The sequence below is a fragment of the Theobroma umbraticum genome, unplaced genomic scaffold, assembly GCF_002168275.2.
Source record: "Theobroma umbraticum cultivar Fairchild unplaced genomic scaffold, ASM216827v3 scaffold_106.0, whole genome shotgun sequence".
Taxonomy (NCBI): Eukaryota; Viridiplantae; Streptophyta; class Magnoliopsida; order Malvales; family Malvaceae; genus Theobroma; species Theobroma umbraticum.
Window position 1 is genome coordinate 1248060 of NW_018397276.1, and position 17091 is coordinate 1265150.

Sequence of the window (17091 nt, forward strand, 5' to 3'; positions counted from 1 at the left end):
TTCAAAACTAAAAACAATTTCAAAGCTGATAGAATTCAAAGCTTACAGATTTACTACTTCAATTTGGTTTTGCTTAATCAAATTCAAATTACTTATTATTTAACAGAATTATTGGCGACAACTTTATAGCTCTTTTAGTTTATGTTGATGACATATTGGTAGCTAGCTCCTCTGCAAGAATTGCATATGAACTTAAATAAAGAAATGCTTTCAACAGAAGTTTCTACAGTGAGTAACCATATCTATTCTTCTCTTCATTTGAGCCACACTACCTGCAGAGAGTTCCCATTCCAAAACAAACGACGCAAGAAATGCTGACGTTTCCTATCGCACCGCTCACGACTCGACAGATTTCGTCCTTTATCGGTCGATAACAAGCTGACTAATCAGCCGCCACCCAACAACGTGTTCGAATCCCCTTCGCATGAACTTTCTTCGAAACATCATTGACGTAAACACTAAACTTGTTGTCGGTACTATAAAAGCAATTAGGGACATTCTTGGAAACATCATCTCGACATAAACACTAAACTTCTTGTTGGTGGTACTATAAAAAAGCAATTACGAACTTTCTTGGAAACATCATTTTCTCTCTCCTTATCTTTGGGCTTTCATTCATGTTGCAAATCTTTACGGTATGCTAAGCAGTGATCAATTCTTTTCATAGTTACATAACTGTGTTTGTTTGCTGTGGTTACGTAATTTTCCTTTTTTGTTTCCTTTCAGTTTCCTAAAAAAATTTATAATTGGAACATATTCTGATGCTTTAAATACAATATCTTCTCCTTTTTGTACTCATTATAAAATACAGAAAGGACAGGTTGATTGCGAGAAGTCCATGGCCCCAAGACAAATGGCCATTAAGAAAAGTCTCATGTCAATGAAGAAAAGGGTGAAGGAATATTCTTGGGAGGTATAGCCTTATCTTCATAACCTTTCTCTTAGTCTTTTCTGGCGAAGACTCGCTTTTACTCACCATTATTCAATCAATTCTTTCCTTACCAAAGTAACTAAGATCCAATCTAATGCCAAAATAGAAGAAAGTGAGGAGATCGAAAGCAGAGTTAGCTGAGATGAGAGAAGAAATGAAGCATAAGAATGAAGAGCTGGCAAGGCTTCTTCACCAACTTGTCCAAAGGAAACAACTGATAAGATCGGTGGCAAGGTCCAATACTTGGGTCAATCACTTCGTTGAAGCAACGATTGCAAGTTGGGAAGATTAAAAGAGAGGGAACTACCTGAACCCATCTTTCTTTCTGGTTGGTTTCTTTTGTACCATCACCTTTGGTGAACGTAATTCGCTTTATGTCTTCTTTTTTTTCTCTTTTTGCTCTTAACCTTTTATTTTTGCTTTCTTTTTCACAGAAAGGACAAAATGCAAAGAAAAAATAAAATTTTTATCATGAAAACAAAAGAATAAAATAGAATTACATGAACAAAAGAGAAAAAGGAAGCTTTTATCATAAACATGTTCATTTTTTACTGTTCGAACTAAGAAACAGAGAGTGTATTGAAGAACAGTCTCTTACTCTCTCTATGGAAATGGGCGGTGAACAACTTTACCAAGGTGTGAATTGAAGTTAAAACAAGGAAAAGTTATACTTTTTTTTTAAGCATATTATTCAAATAAGTCTTTAAATTATTTAAAAAAATTTATATTTTTTATTATTTCTATCAAATTTTTATATTTTATTTTAAATTAAATATATTTTTATATTTTATTTTAAATTAAATATATTTTTATATTTAATAATTAATTAATTATTATTAATCAAAATGACAGTAATTTTCTATCCTCGTGTTAATGATATGAAGTTGATGGGTCCGTAGACGTTACGGTCATGGAATCGATCACAAAGGTTTGGAGTTCAAATGGTGGAATCAGCAGAGGAGAGGGTAAGTTTGGCGGCGGAGGGGTTGGGTCAGGGACAGGGACTAGTCAATTGGTGGAGAACGGCTTTAGGCGTTGTTGATAAGATTTGCATGATGTTTGGAAGATGATTCAATTTTAAGTTAGAATTTTGCAGAAGCGTCTACATGAGTGAAGAGACGTATTATATGTAATTTTACATCCTTTTTAATTTTTTAATAATTAATACTTATAATCTCTATATGAGTATTTGTAATTTGTGTAATCTCATCCATTGTTAAAGTCTTTGTATATACCATGCAAATGAATAAAAAAAGCTGATGATGAAGTTTAATTAATTTGAAAGACCTTTGTTTGTCCCTTATTTTGAACTACTCATTCTTTGTATATGAGGACCTTTGCAGTGACCTCATTCTTGTTTCTTACTCTTAATCCGTTTTACAGAACACTATTGAACAGAGTCGACCACAAGGTTTTTGGGTGACAAGCCGGCAATAGCATTGGCAAACGTATCGATATTTAAAAAATCACTGCTACCAAGAATAAAATAATATAAATAATGTACAAAGAAAAAGTATGTGACGTAAGAAAATGCTTTTGCAGTAACAGTGTGGGACCACGAGAATATGTTAAATGGATGTTACAACCAAACCAATAATCTGTGTTTCATTCAAAACCGAGCGACTCTTGAAAATCGTTCGATAACTGGCCTCATTGTATAACTGCTCTTTCTTCCTCCTTTCACTCCGGCTTCTCTCCATCTTCCTCCGAACACCAGACGCGGTTCACTAACATTAACTTGTTACATGTATATTTATATTCCAGTCTTCATGGCTTTTCATTCAACACAATCGAAGATTATATCTCCAACTCATTCAGCTTTAGTTTTCTTTGAGTCGATAAAATGGCGATGAGCATGAGGAAGAAGGCCTTCAAACCAAAAGTGAAGAGTCTGAAAGTGAGGGCCCAACGAATAAAATCAGAAGTAGGAAAGATAAGGGAAGATCAACAATGCATAAGAGAGGAGCAAAGAAATATAGGAGAAAGGTTTGGAGATGTGAAACGCCAATGCGATCAACTCAGAAAGGAAACTCAAGTGATTATGAAGCAAACAGCTTGCAATCGGATTCGGCTTATTCTTGTGTTTAATATCTTACGAGCCCGCGAAGAAGGGGACCTTGATAAAGCTGCTACCTTCACTCGCTTCCTTAAATCGGTTGCTTAAATTGGTTTCCTTCGTGCATACACTACGGGCAGCAAATTCAACGATGGATTCACTTGCAAAAATTGGGGTCGATCCTAGTGACATGTTTTATGCTTGGTGGTGAGATATTATGTTTTTCCTTGTGATGCCTCTCAGGTTTATGGGGTGTTCTACCATCTCTTTTCTGGCTTGTCAATGTTGAGATCTGCGGGTCTGCTGATGGAGTTTTCTGGATATTCAGTTTAATTAATGAAGTTTAATTAATGTGAGATATTATGATTTTCATTGCTGCTGGTGATTTTCAGTTTGGTTTCCGATAATTGGGATGGTTGGTGTTCACCCCTTGGTGTTTGTATGCTTTATGAGTATGGTTTTCAGTTTTTACATCAATAATTTTCATAATATTGTACGTAATTTATTAATGTGTACTTTGGATCTCTTTCCTTTTTCATTTTGCCATAATGCTCAAAAAAATTTGTAAACTTTTCAAGAAAATTTAAATAATTGCTTATTCTTTTATTTTATTCAATCAAGTCTTTGTAGTTTGATTTTGGATCAAATAAGTCCTCATAAATACTAGTTGATTAATTGCCAATAATCATTTTATGTCTATGTGGCGCTGACATAAAAGGTGAAAAATACGATATAATTATGTCATCATGTCACATTAACATACTTTGTCATCATATATTATGACAATATAACATGTCATGTTTATCACATCATTGCCATATGATATAGAATGACAAGTGATATTTTGATTAAGTCAACTATTAGTTGTAAAGGCTTATTTAAGTCGAAATAAAAGTGTAAAGGCCTATTTGACTCAGAATAAAAATATGAAAGCTTGATTGAACGAAATAAATGTATAAGGACTTATTTGAATTTTTTTTGAATAGGTTAAAGGCTTTTTTAGATATTATGCCTTTTATTTTTTATTTCTTTCATTTTTTTTTATTTTTCCTAATTTTTTATTTGCTTTTATTATCTTTATTTTGTGGAATCAAATTTGTTAATGCAAGATGAAATGTTTCCCTTCTGATTTTTTAATTTTTTTATATTTTTATTTACTTTTTATTTACTCATTTTTTATTTTTTGAATTTTTGGGTATATATATATTGATTCATTTCAATTTGAACCCTAAGTTTGCAATTTGGACCCTAAGCTTGTATTTTAGACACTAACCCTAGACTTAATTGATGTGTTAAGCTCATTCCAACGTAATTAAAGCTCAAATAAAAATAATCTAAGAAAGCTAAAAATTGGAGTAATCAATAATGAGCTAATGTAGATTAAAAAAATTAAAATATATGATTTTGGATAAAATGGGATGTTCATAGCTACTCCTAAACATTGCACATTGTGAATTATGAGAATCATGAATTGTACAAGGTTAAATTATACAATTAGTTCCTGTATTATGCAAAAAGTACAGATTTTGTCTATGTATAATAATTTGTGTAAATTAGGTTCCTGTACTTTATTAATTTGTTAATTTTAGTCTTTAATTATAACACCGTTAAATTTGACCATTAAGTATTCTAACGTGGCATTTTGACCAAGTTGACATGGTACTAATAAAAATGACATGGTACTAATAAATATGTTGACATGATAATTGTTGACATGTATATTGATGTGACATTTACTAATGTGGCAAAAATGCTGACAAGGCAGAAGGTTTACCTAATAAAAAAATACTAACATTTCCACATGAGATTAACAAAGAAATAAAAAAAAAACCCTAACCCTAAATTAAAAGTTAAATGAGTTTAGCAACAAAAAAGATTAAGAACTTTCAAACAAAATTAAGAGAGAAAGAAAGAAAGATCTATAGTTGAAGAGGGAGAATCAACTCGTTTTGAATTTGGAGTTGAAGGTAGGGAAACTAATGGATTTTCTTTTTGAAGATTCAACTGGTTTTGACTCAACAATTTTTCATTGAAAATTCAACTAGTTAATACAAAGACTTTATTGCAATCTCATCTACATTTGTTTTTCTTTTTGGCAAATTATTGCATTTTAAAGGTTAATGGGCTGTCTTTTTGCCGGCAAAGATTGACACAATTCTGGCAACTTGTGTCTTGCAAGAACGCTATGTAGAAGAAAAAAATTATCAGCCAATTACATGCCACCATATGGATTTAATAATATCTTACTATATAATTAATTATAAAATAATTAATTTATTGGTTAGATTATTTTAAAGACATATAGTTGAACCAATTCACTTATTGGTATATATTTATCTCTTGAGATAATTTGAAGATAATATTTAAATTGGACCAATCAAAAATTAGCTATTGATCATCCAATTTATCTCAAAATAAATCAAAATAATTTGAAGATAATCTTCATATTTTTGACCAATCAAAATTTAATTATTTGTCATTTAATTTATTTCTAATAATTAAATTAATTTAGAGATAAAATTCAAATTAGATTATTTAATTTATCTCTCAATAAATTAAGATAATTTAGAGATAATACCTAACTTCGGCCAATCAAAATTCAAGGAGTCAAAGTCTGGCCAATCAAAAGACTTTCAATGAATCATCATAGTTTATCTCTAAATAAATTAAAATAATTTGGGGATAATTTAAAGAGATTACATTCTCATCAAAGTCTCCCACTTAGCATTTTAAATATGGGGCTCCTCCAAGCCATTTTGATTCATTCGGAAACATTCGAAGATTGGGAAGCATTCGAAGATTCGAAAACATTCGAAGATTGAGAGCATTTCAAAGATCAAGAAGAATAGAAGATTTCTGAAGTGAAGATCAAATGGCAACAAAATTCGTGATCAAGATCGAGTCGTGAAGACCCTTGAAGCAAAAATAAAGTGTTCGTGATCAAGATCAAGTTGTAACGACCCTTGAAGTGAAAATCAAGTGTTCGTGATCAAGATCAAGTCGTGAAGACCCCTTGAAGCGAAGATCAAGTGTTCGTGATCAAGATCAAGTCGTGAAGACCCTTGAAGCGAAGATCAAGAGTTCGTGATCAAGATTAAGTCGTGAAGACCCTTGAAATGAAGGTCAAGTATTCGTGATCAAGATTAAGTTGTAATGACCCTTGAAAACGAAAGATTAAGTAAGTTCGTGAATAAGTGACAAGAAATTTCGTGATCAAGATATCAAGTGTTTGTGATCGAGATTAAGTCACGAAGACCCTTGAAAACGAAGATCAAGGAAGTTCGTGATCAAGACTAAGTCCAAGTTTGTGACTCTTGAAGACGAAGTGAAAAAACTAATCAGAGAAATTTCCAGAGATTATCACTTACATCATCAAATATTTGTATTTGACTTATAATTTTCAAGTCAAGAAATTTTGACAAGAAATTTTTGTGTAAAAATTTCTAGCACACCCAGTGGGACGATCTTTGCCTCTCATCGTCTTTCTTCAAACAAATCTCCAAATATCTCCAATTTGAAATGGCTCCTGAGAAGAATCTCACCAATAAACCTGCTATTAAATATGCTAGAGCGAATCCTATAGTTTTTCCTACTTCATCATCAAGCACAGATGTTCCAACACATCCATATGATGCTCTTACTAAATTGTATGACCAAACTCTCTTAGTCCTCAACTAAAATCCTTTGTATGATGCTTCTTCCCCAAGTTTTGAAGAAGTCCCTACTGTGGAAATTGCTTCCTCCAAAAGATCAAGTACCAATCAACTCAAGGAACATGATGGCTACTCAAGCAGTAGCTCTGTTTCATCATCCTCTCGCCAAAGTTCTTCGTCAAAAGTAGATTCTAGAATAATGGTTGTCATGACAACTGGGACAGCATCTCTAGAAGAGCAAGTTGCGCTTGTTGCGAAGACTGTGGAATCTTTGACAACAAGTATCAGAGAAAAAGTTACTTGTTAAGAGACTTGATTAGAGAAAAAGTTGCGCTTCTACTAAAAAATGTCAAGCATGTCAATTTCATGCTAATGTCATTCATCAACCCCCTGAGCCACTCCACCCAACAGTTACATCGTGGCCATTTGATGTTTGGTGACTTGACTTGGTTGGACCATTACCTAAAAGTTCCATAGGTCATCTCTACATACTTGCAGCCATAGACTACTTTTCAAAGTGGGCAGAAGCAATATCTTATCGAGAAGTCAAGAAAGAAATTGTTGCTACCTTCATTAGAACAAATGTCATTTATCGTTATGGCATGCCACGATGCATCATAACAGATAATGGAAATCAATTTGCAATGGAGAAGGTATGGGCACAGTTTAACTTCAAGCAATATAATTCTTCCATGTACCACACACCAGCAAATGGGTTAGCAAAAGCCTTCAATAAGACTTTGTGCAATCTTCTCAAGAAAGTTGCTAATCGCGCAAAGAAAGATTGGCCAGAGAAAATAGGGGAAGCTTTATGGGCTTATCGTATGACATTTCGTTCACCTACTCAAGCAACTCCGTATTTGCTTGTTTATGGTGTGGAAACTGTTCTCCTATTAGAGCGTCAAATTCCATCATTGAGAATTGCCATTCAAGAAGGTCTTTTAAATGAAGATAATATTCGCCTATGCCTTGAAGAACTTGAAGCATTGGATGAGAAAAGGTTGGAAGCACAACAACGCTTGGAATGTTATCAAGCTCGATTGTCCAAAGCTTTCAACAAGAAAGTTAAACCACGATCATTCCAAGTGGGAGACTTAGTTCTTGCGGTGTGAAGACCCATAAACACTACACATTGTATGGGTAACAAGTTCCTTTCAAAGTGGGATGGACCATATGTTGTTCAAGAAGTTTACACTAATAGTGTATACAAAATTGTTGATCAGGATGGAGTAAGAGTTGACCTAATTAATGGTAGATTCTTGAAACGCTACTATGCTTGAAGGTTAGATGCTCCTCGGTAAGGGCTTAAGCTACACCCAAAAAAAAAAAAGCCTACTAAGTTGAAAATCCTTACTAGGACGACTTAGGCAAAACTTAAGGCACAAAAAAAAAAGCCTACTAAGTTGAAATCCTTAACAGGATGACTTAGGAAAAAGTTAAGGCAAATTAAAAAATCCTATTAAGTTGAAAATCCTTAACAGGAACACTTAGGCAAAAGTTAAGGGAAAAAAAAAAAAAGATATGAACTACGTTATGACTTGATCCTTCTTTATATTAGGAGGTATGTAGGCGGCTTGGTCCCATTGCCAAGTTTAGTCACATCAAAAAAAAATCTCTTGCATCCAGCATGGCTCAATTCTTTATGATGATGAAGCTAACAAGATAGAAGATCGAAGAATAAATTAATTTTGTACTTCTTCGTCAAGTTATTTGATTCAATCAATTAAATTGCAAGTCAAACAAATTGCAATCGCAAGTCGAATTGTTTTGAAGTTCAATTGGTGTCCAAGAAAATTTGTGAAATATAAAGTATCTTGAAGGTTTCATAGGATTATCTTTTAAATTGTTTTTCACAAGTAAAGAAAAACAACAAGAGAAGAAAGTTAAGCTTTATTGCTAATTCGAAATGCATTACAATGTGAAAGAAAATTTTAAAGGTCTAAGTCTTAGAAACAAAAAAAGCTACATGAATAAGAAAGTAATCAAATCAAGGCTTCCACTTGAAATTCTTTAATTCTTCTCGAGAAGATTCCAGCATATTTCGCCACAATTTTAAAGAATTAACTTTGATTTCACTCAAAGTAGGAGAAGACTTGATGGAAGCTGTCTCTTCATTAATCTTGAAAATATTAGCTTCCCTCATTTTCACCTCTTCTTTATTTGCTCTAAGAGAAGATTCAATTTCATCCTTCTTGTGACACAAAGCATCTTTTTCCTCTTCAAGATTTGTTAACTCTGCTTGCAAACCATCAGCTTCCTCAACAAATTTGCTCTTAAGAGACTCCTCATCCTTGAGACGAATAACTAGTTTTTGAAGCTGCTTGTTTTGATCTTTTGTAGATGCACTACTAAAGGATGATTTGAGATTAGTAAATTTGTGAACTTGTCCAAAGTATTCTTGAACCATGTTCCTTAATTAGGATGAATCCCCAATCTCGACCCTTTCTATTACAGCAAGAATCTTTTGAACCTCAGTAGTGAGAGAAGAAATTTGATTGAAAGGAGTTTTGACAATTTTTGGTTGAATACTCTCCCATAAGTCATGACAAGTTTTGAATGACAATCATGGATCACTTTATCAGCACTAAATTTAGAAGCTTCTGGAAATGCTAGATGACTAGTCTCGGGGCATAACTCAGTCATATTCTTAGAAGCATCACCAATTTCCTTAACGATTACACGAGGAGAAATATTTTCTTGACTTGAGGACGCGTTTGAAATCTCTTGAGCAAAGTGGTTTCCTACCCCTATTGCATGCTTGTTAAATCCATGTGGATTAGAAACTGAAGCTATGCTAACAGTAGGAACTGCTTCATTGATAACCTCCTTGGTTGGATCTTGGATTTGAAGCTAAAAAAGTGAATGAAAGTTAGTTCCATAAAATAGTTAAAAAAAAAGAGCTCACAAATTCATGATGCAATTGCCAAATCATTGAAGTTTTCTGGAAATACAGAACAACTTGGAATGTCTTCAAGAACTGAAAAACCTACAGGGTATGATACCTTTTGTTTCTTTGGTGTGACTCACTTACAATGTTTCTCACGATCAGTTTCACAATCCAAATCTTTAATAGCTATTGCACCTTGGTGCCTAGAAATTTTTTCAAGAATTCCTTGTTTAGCATTTGGAAGCAATTGAAGGCTTTGCACTTTTGAAGGTTCCTTGCGTTCGTTTCTACTAGAGAGATTTATTGTAGCAATCATCTTATTCTCGCCTTGTTCTATTTTAGAAGACCTTTCCTTTTGTTGTCTTAAGCATTTGGATGGAGTTTGATGGGTACAAGAGATTAAAGCTTCAACACTATGTTCAAGGTAAGGATTATGAACTTGGGACCACCATTCCATATAGCTCGCGGTGGCATGATCATTAACATTCAAGGGACAAACTAGAGAAATCAATCTTGACTGAGTATTAGAAAGCGTGCAAGTTTGCCAAAATTTCAATAAGTCATCCACCAAGCCAAAGCGAATATCACTCTTTAAGATTTCATAGGACATCCACCAAGCCAAAGCCAAATTGTCTTCCAAATCGATGAGGACTATATGGCTCTATAATTCGAATTTAACTTGGATTGGAATTATATCAAGTCATGTTAGGATTTTAAGAAATCCTAGAAATTTTAAAATTACAAGGCTTGTCCACTTGCCACATTCAAAATCATGAGTGAACGAGTCTTGAGGGGGCATTAGTAGAAGGAAAAAATTATCAGCCAATTACATGCCGCCATGTGGATTTAATAATATCTTAACCATTTAATTAATTATAAAATAATTAATTTATTGGTTAGATTATTTTGAAGACATATAGTTGAACCAATTCACTTATTGGTAAATATTTATCTTTTGAGATAATTTAAAGATAATATTTAAATTGGACGAATCAAAAATTAGTATTGGTCATCCAATTTATCTCTAAATAAATCAAAGTGATTTGGAGATAATCTTCATATTTTTGACCAATCAAAATTTAATTATTGGTAATTTAATTTATCTCTAATAATTAAATTAATTTTGAGATAAAAATTAAATTAGATTATTTAATTTATCTCTCAATAAATTAAGATAATTTGGAGATAATACCTAACTTCGGTCAATCAAAATTCAAGGAGTCAAAGTCTGGCCAATCAAAAGACTTTCAGTGAGTCATCATAATTTATCTCTAAATAAATTAAAATAATTTAGAGATAATTTAAAGAGATTACATTCTCATCAAAGTCTCCCACTTAGCACTATAAATAGGGGGCTCCTCCAAGCCATTTCGATTCATTCGGAAACATTCGAAGATTGGGAAGCATTCAAAGATTCGAAAGCATTCAAAGATTGAGAGCATTTCAAAGATCAAGAAGAATAGAAGGTTTCTGAAGTGAAGATCAAGCAGCAACAAAGTTCCTGATCAAGATTGAGTTGTTAAGACTCTTGAAGTGAAAATCAGGTGTTCGTGATCAAGATCAAGTCGTGAAGACCCTTGAAACAAAGATCAAGTGTTTGTGATCAAGATCAAGTCGTGAAGACCCTTGACGTGAAGACCTTTGAAGCGAAGATCAAGTGTTCGTGATAAAGATCAAGTCCTGAAGACCCTTGAAGTGATGATCAAGTGTTGTTAACAAGATCATGTCGTGAAGACCCTTGAAGTGAAGATCAAGAGTTCATGATCAAGATTAAGTCGTGAAGACCCTTGAAGCGAAAATCAAGTGTTCATTATCAAGATTAAGTCGTAAAGACCCTTGAGACGAAGGTTAAGTGTTCGTGATCAAGATTAAGTCGTAAAGATCCTTGAAAATGAAGATCAAGCAAGTTTGTGAACAAGCGACAACGAAGTTCGTGATTAAGATATCAAGTGTTTGTGATCTAGATTAAGTTGTGAAGACCCTGGAAAATGAAGATCAAGCAAGTTCGTGATCAAGAGTAAGTCCAAGTTTGTGACTCTTGAAGACGAAGTGAAGAAATTAATTAGAGGAATTTCTAGAGATTATCACTCACATCATCAAATATTTGTATTTGTCTCATAATTTTCAAGGCAAGGAATTTTGATGAGAAATTTGTGTGTACACACTATGACTAGAGTCATAGACTAAAACAAAAAATCCTAATAAGTTACATATGAGATCAAGATCTCTTTCTCGAGCGACATCTCATCACAACCCTAGCAAAGGGAAAAGTTATCTACATATAATTAGAATTGAAACTGTACACAACAATAACAACTAGCCACACATTTCCACTCAACGGGCGTCCGAGGTGTGTCCATTCTAGAAATTTTAAGCATTAATATCAGACCCAGATAGATATACATGCACAATAATCATACCAAACCCAAGTAGACATTCATCAAAACAAAAGCCAAACTTGAAAATCCCTTCTCCTAGCACACTGTCAACCCAGGTTCAATCATAAGAAAGCATTCAGAAACCAGAAACTCAGAACTCATCCCAATTCACTAATGTTACTTCCCACAATAGAATTCCAGCAAATCTTCCTTCTTATTTACCCATACATAAAGCCCTAAGAACACAAATCCTATACACGAATGCAAATATGGAGATAATTAATCAAAAAATACCTTTTAGATTTGGTATGAATGCCAAGAACACATTTACAACCATTATGCAAATCTTTTGGGTTTCCTTTCAGGATGGGTTACTTAGGTAAAGAGTATGAGATTTTTGTTTGAATTACTTAGGGAAATGAGAAATTTGTTTGAGATATCTCTCAAAAAAAAAAAACACATTAGCATCATGCTATGTGAGCATTATGCCACGCTATCTTTATTAGTGCCATGTCAGCTTGGTCAAAATATTATGTCAACATATTTAATGGTCAAAATTAACGGTGTTGGAGTTAAAAGTCTAAAATTAACAAATTGACAAAGTATAGGGACCCGATTCACATAAATTATTATATAGGGACTAGATCTATACTTTTTATATAGTACAAGGACTAATTGCATAATTTAACCATCGTACAATGATGTAGACACCAATTTTGTTAAAAAAGGTAAATTAAAAAGAAACGTTTCTCTTCTTTCAAACTAGTGTACATAACTTTTAAGACTCTCAACCATATGGTGAAGTCTCCATTTCATTAAGGAAATGTTTCAGAGATTTTGTTTGCAAACTCCAAGATATTATCTCTCATAAGAGAGTTTTGGGAAGATCACTTAAAATTAACTCTTATTAGTTCTAAAGATTCTAAGAACTTTTATCCAAGACTTTATATACCTTATGAAATTATTTTGGAAAATGTCAATACAAACTTCAAATAGTTTGCATCGTAAGAGAATTTTCCAAAGATCATTTGAAAAGCAAATAGTACACCTCTTTTGAGACTTTACCACATAATTTTTTTTGGCAAAAGACAAATATAGATAATATCAAATCTGGATTTGGTCAAAGACAAATATCATATCGAATCTGTTGATGTTTCGTCGGCAATTCATTGATGTTTGCAATGAAAATTTACCGATGGATTGTATTTCGTCGATAAAACTTTCTTCTCTACTATAAATAACGAAAATTTATAGTAGATCTCTCATTATATATATATACATTTATATTATTATGCTTTCAAGTACAGTTTATTGTTTCAATATACGATACAAATACTTCCACCTAAACACCAGAAAAGATAATAAAAAAAATATAGAAATACCCATTATTTTATTATTATAATTTTACGTAATGATTATTGTAACACGCCGTACCCTCATGTAAGAGCCAATACGATCTTATCAACAAGACTGAGGGTTGATGGACATAAGTTTAAGTGTGAAAGAGCAAAGATAGGCGAAACGAATATTTTGGAATAAAATATTTTGTATGTGAGAAAATGATAATTAAATAATAATATTTCATCGAGGATGAATTAGCGAGTTCAAAAGGGTGATTCGGAAGTGAACTGGGACAAAGTAAGATACTTTGAGACTTGAGGAGTCTAGTGAAAAATTTTAGAATAAAATATTATTAAAATATTAATATTTTATCTATGGTTGAAATTAGTCATGAAGAAGAAGTATATGACTAATCTAAGTGGTGGAGAAGAAGTAAGAATGAATTTTGAAGAAAAACGATAAAAACGGGGCCCACGTGCCTTTCTTAAATAAAAGATGAGCGGATAAGTATATATTTAAATATTGTGGTGACATTTTGGTAAAGTGTAAATTTGATATTTTATTTGTACCCATGAAAAGGAAGAAAGATAGAAGGAAATTGAAATTTAAAAGAAATGATTGAAGGATCAAATTGCAAGAATGAAAGTTTGGTGGGACAGATGGTAACTAATGAAAAGTTGAGGGCTTATGTGCAATTACAAATATTTAAGGCCAAGTGGACCATTGATAAACCAAGGAAGTTAGATATGTTAGATAATATGTGCATGTAAAATTCACTATTACATGGAAATGATAGCATGCAAAAAGGAGGAAGCTAGTGGGGAACATGTGGGGCCCTCATCATGTGAAGTAAAAAGAAAAGATAAGCTTAAACTTGTTTGCATGTAAAGAGATTGGTGCATTAGGTGGCCGAATAAGGAAAGGGAAACATAGATACATATATCTTGAATGGTTTGAAGAATGACTCAATAAAAAAAATAAAATAAAGTTTGTGCATGAAATGTGATTGGAAGAATAAAGTGGTGAATGAAATAAATACTAAGGGAGATTAAATGGGAGAGTATAGTGAGGATAGATATTGGACCAATGGACAAGGGACGAAATTGGTGCATGAAGCACCATTGGATGGCAAGGTGGCCAAATAAAATAAAAAGAATAAGAATGCATGTATTTTGATTGGTTTATGAGAGTGGCCAAATGAAAACAAAGGAAAAACTTATGCATAAAATGTGATTGGCCCAATGGGTGGCTATATAAATGTTAAGTTTCAAGAGTGAAAGAGAAAGATTAAGAGGATTGTGGAGAGATTTGAGGGCCAGTTATTTGGAGAAGAAAAGAGAGGAAAAGAAGCTTGAGGCCATTTCACTCGAAAGGAAGAAATATAGAGAAGAAAATAGAGAAAAGAAGGAAAGGCTCGGTTTGCACTAGATCAAGAGAAACAGTGAGGTTTCCTCCTTCATTTTATAGCCTTGTGCTATTCTAGCAACCAAGGAGTCTCCAACACTCAAGAGAAAAGCCGTGGAGTGTGGATGGAAGTGTAAAGCTCAGTTTTGCAATTTAAGCAAGGAAAGGTAAGGATTTTGGTTTAAGTTTGATTAATCTTTGCAAATGGGTTGATGACTAAGAGATATGTCTTGTGGCAGCAAAGATTGGCTTGATTGGAGAAAGTTTAGTGACATGCAAGCCATTCAAAACTGTGGATGCATGGTGGATGCCAAGTAAAAAGAAAGTGGTAAGCTTAACACTATGTTTTGAGGCCTATAGTTAGTTGCATATTCTGAGGAAATGATTGTGTAAAATGTAGGCAGCTTCGTAAGTGGAACATTGGAAGAACATTGAGGTTGCATGCAAGGTCTAATCCACTACAAAGGTAAGCCATGCAATGTGAAATGGTGGTAAGATGTTTTGAGTATGGTTAGGAAACAATTGTGCTATTTGAGAGTTAAAAATGAAATGAATGAAAATTGTGAATATGTGTTGTTGTGAAAGATTTCAAAATTTTAAGAATGTTGATATAAGATGAATGGAAATTGATGTCATGTTTAGTGGCGGTATGTTAAAGGTGAATATGGTTGTTGAAAGAATCCAACATGCATGAGCTAGTTAGGAATACAGTGTTTGCTTTGTATATTATTTGGAAGAATAAGGAGGAATAATGTGAATGGTGGATTGAGAAATAAAGCATTGAAAGTAGATAGATAATGATGCATATGAACTTAAAAATAATTGAAGAAATTAAGAATGATTGTTGCTGCCATATATATAGTTAATGTTATGAAAATACAAGATTAAGTGAGAAAGAATGATGGCTCTAGCATAATGTAAGTTATTAAAATGATGATGAATGTATGACTGAGAAAGGAAGATGAGAATGATCAATACTAAGTACATTAAGCTTGGTTTATTGCTAGGGAGTGTGCAAATGGAAAAGGATTGCTGTAGTGATTAACTAAAAGAGGAAGCGTAAATGGATTAGTGGCGAAGTAGTGTCCCGCCATTGTGAGGTGAGTAAGGGGTGCCTATTTTAAAAATCTCCATACTATATATTGATTTACATTAATAAACATTGTAGGTTTTTCTTAAGTGCATTTGTGGATAGCATGAGCTAGTAGAGTCTATAAGAAATTGTGGATGTAAGTTATTTTGAAAGTAGTTTTGGATATATTTATAGATAAGCCATATATATGTAAAGAGTTTTAGAAATTGAGAAACAAACCTTTTACGATGTTTGCATCAAAATCCGTGCCTTGTATTTTTGTATGATATGCATAGTTAAATGCATTTGTTAAATGATTTAGAATGCAAGTTTTGAGCACTAGTTTTTATTCTAATCTTTATACGAGTGTTTACATCATGCCATTTAACTTGAAAAGTAATTTAAAGGGTTATCGGACCTTGATTTCAAACGATTTAAAGGAAAAACCTCAAAAAACTTGATTTGATTTTAAAAATGGTTTTGACAAATCGAGAGCATCTAGAGTAGGTCGAATGTCACATTGGGATAGTGCGATGTTTGTGTACAAGTGAGCTTTAGCTAGAGAACCTTTGGGTCACCGACAGGCTGTTAGATGTGACTGGAGCCATAGTTTGTGATTATACGTGGCAAGGCCATAAGTTATTATTGTGGCTAGGCTGCAAATTGTGATATGCATTTGCGATCGGTTGATTTCTTCGATGTCGACCAACATCGTCAAGATTGCCATGGCTATGGGGATCCGGTGGAGCAGGGCTCCCGAATGTTATTACATGAAAATGGGTCTACAAGTGATTATGATACTTACCTACTCGAGAGCCTTATGAGTTTTTTTACGCAAACTCTGCTAGGAATGGCATGATTACAGCATTAATGCAGCGGAATAACAAAAATTGAAATAAAATAAAACATGCCTCCTATCTTTGGATCACTTTTGTTGTTTTATACAAACTTAAGTACCACATAAAATAAAAAAAATTTGACCTTTCGAAGTGATATCGTAATCAAATGGATTTCTTTTGGTGACAAAATGTGAACACCTTTTGTGCAAAAAAATCCCCGCCACTCAATCGCTTGGCCTCCAATTATGCACACATGATTGCAACGGATCCTTCCCAATGAGAGAGCTTTATTCCACAAGCTTGTGCTAGCAAGTGGACAACGATTTGTCCTCTTTTCTTCTTTGATTTCCAGCAAAGGATCAAAGGAAAAGTTCTGAAAATAAGATTAAACTTCTCAAGAGTGGCAGCACTCAAGAGCTAAAAAGAATTTTTTTTTATTTTGTTTCCTTCCGCACCTCTTTTAAAAGAAAGAATGGCTATAATGTGATATTTATATCTAGGTTTAAGTTATCAAAATTTGCTAAATAAGT

The 17091-nt window shown here is 33.2% G+C and overlaps 1 long non-coding RNA gene across 3 annotated transcripts; it reads left to right on the plus strand.

The window, feature by feature from the left end:
* The first annotated feature begins 521 nt into the window (after positions 1-521).
* Positions 522-2215, plus strand: LOC110427606 (uncharacterized). Of its 3 annotated transcripts, none has more exons than XR_016352085.1 (2): positions 522-635; positions 812-2215. It is a non-coding gene; the product is annotated as an uncharacterized LOC110427606 (long non-coding RNA). The 3 variants fall into 3 exon arrangements; XR_002446304.1 differs by lacking the exon at positions 522-635 and adding an exon at positions 640-693; XR_002446303.1 differs by lacking the exon at positions 522-635 and adding an exon at positions 655-698.
* Positions 2216-17091: the final 14876 nt, after the last annotated feature.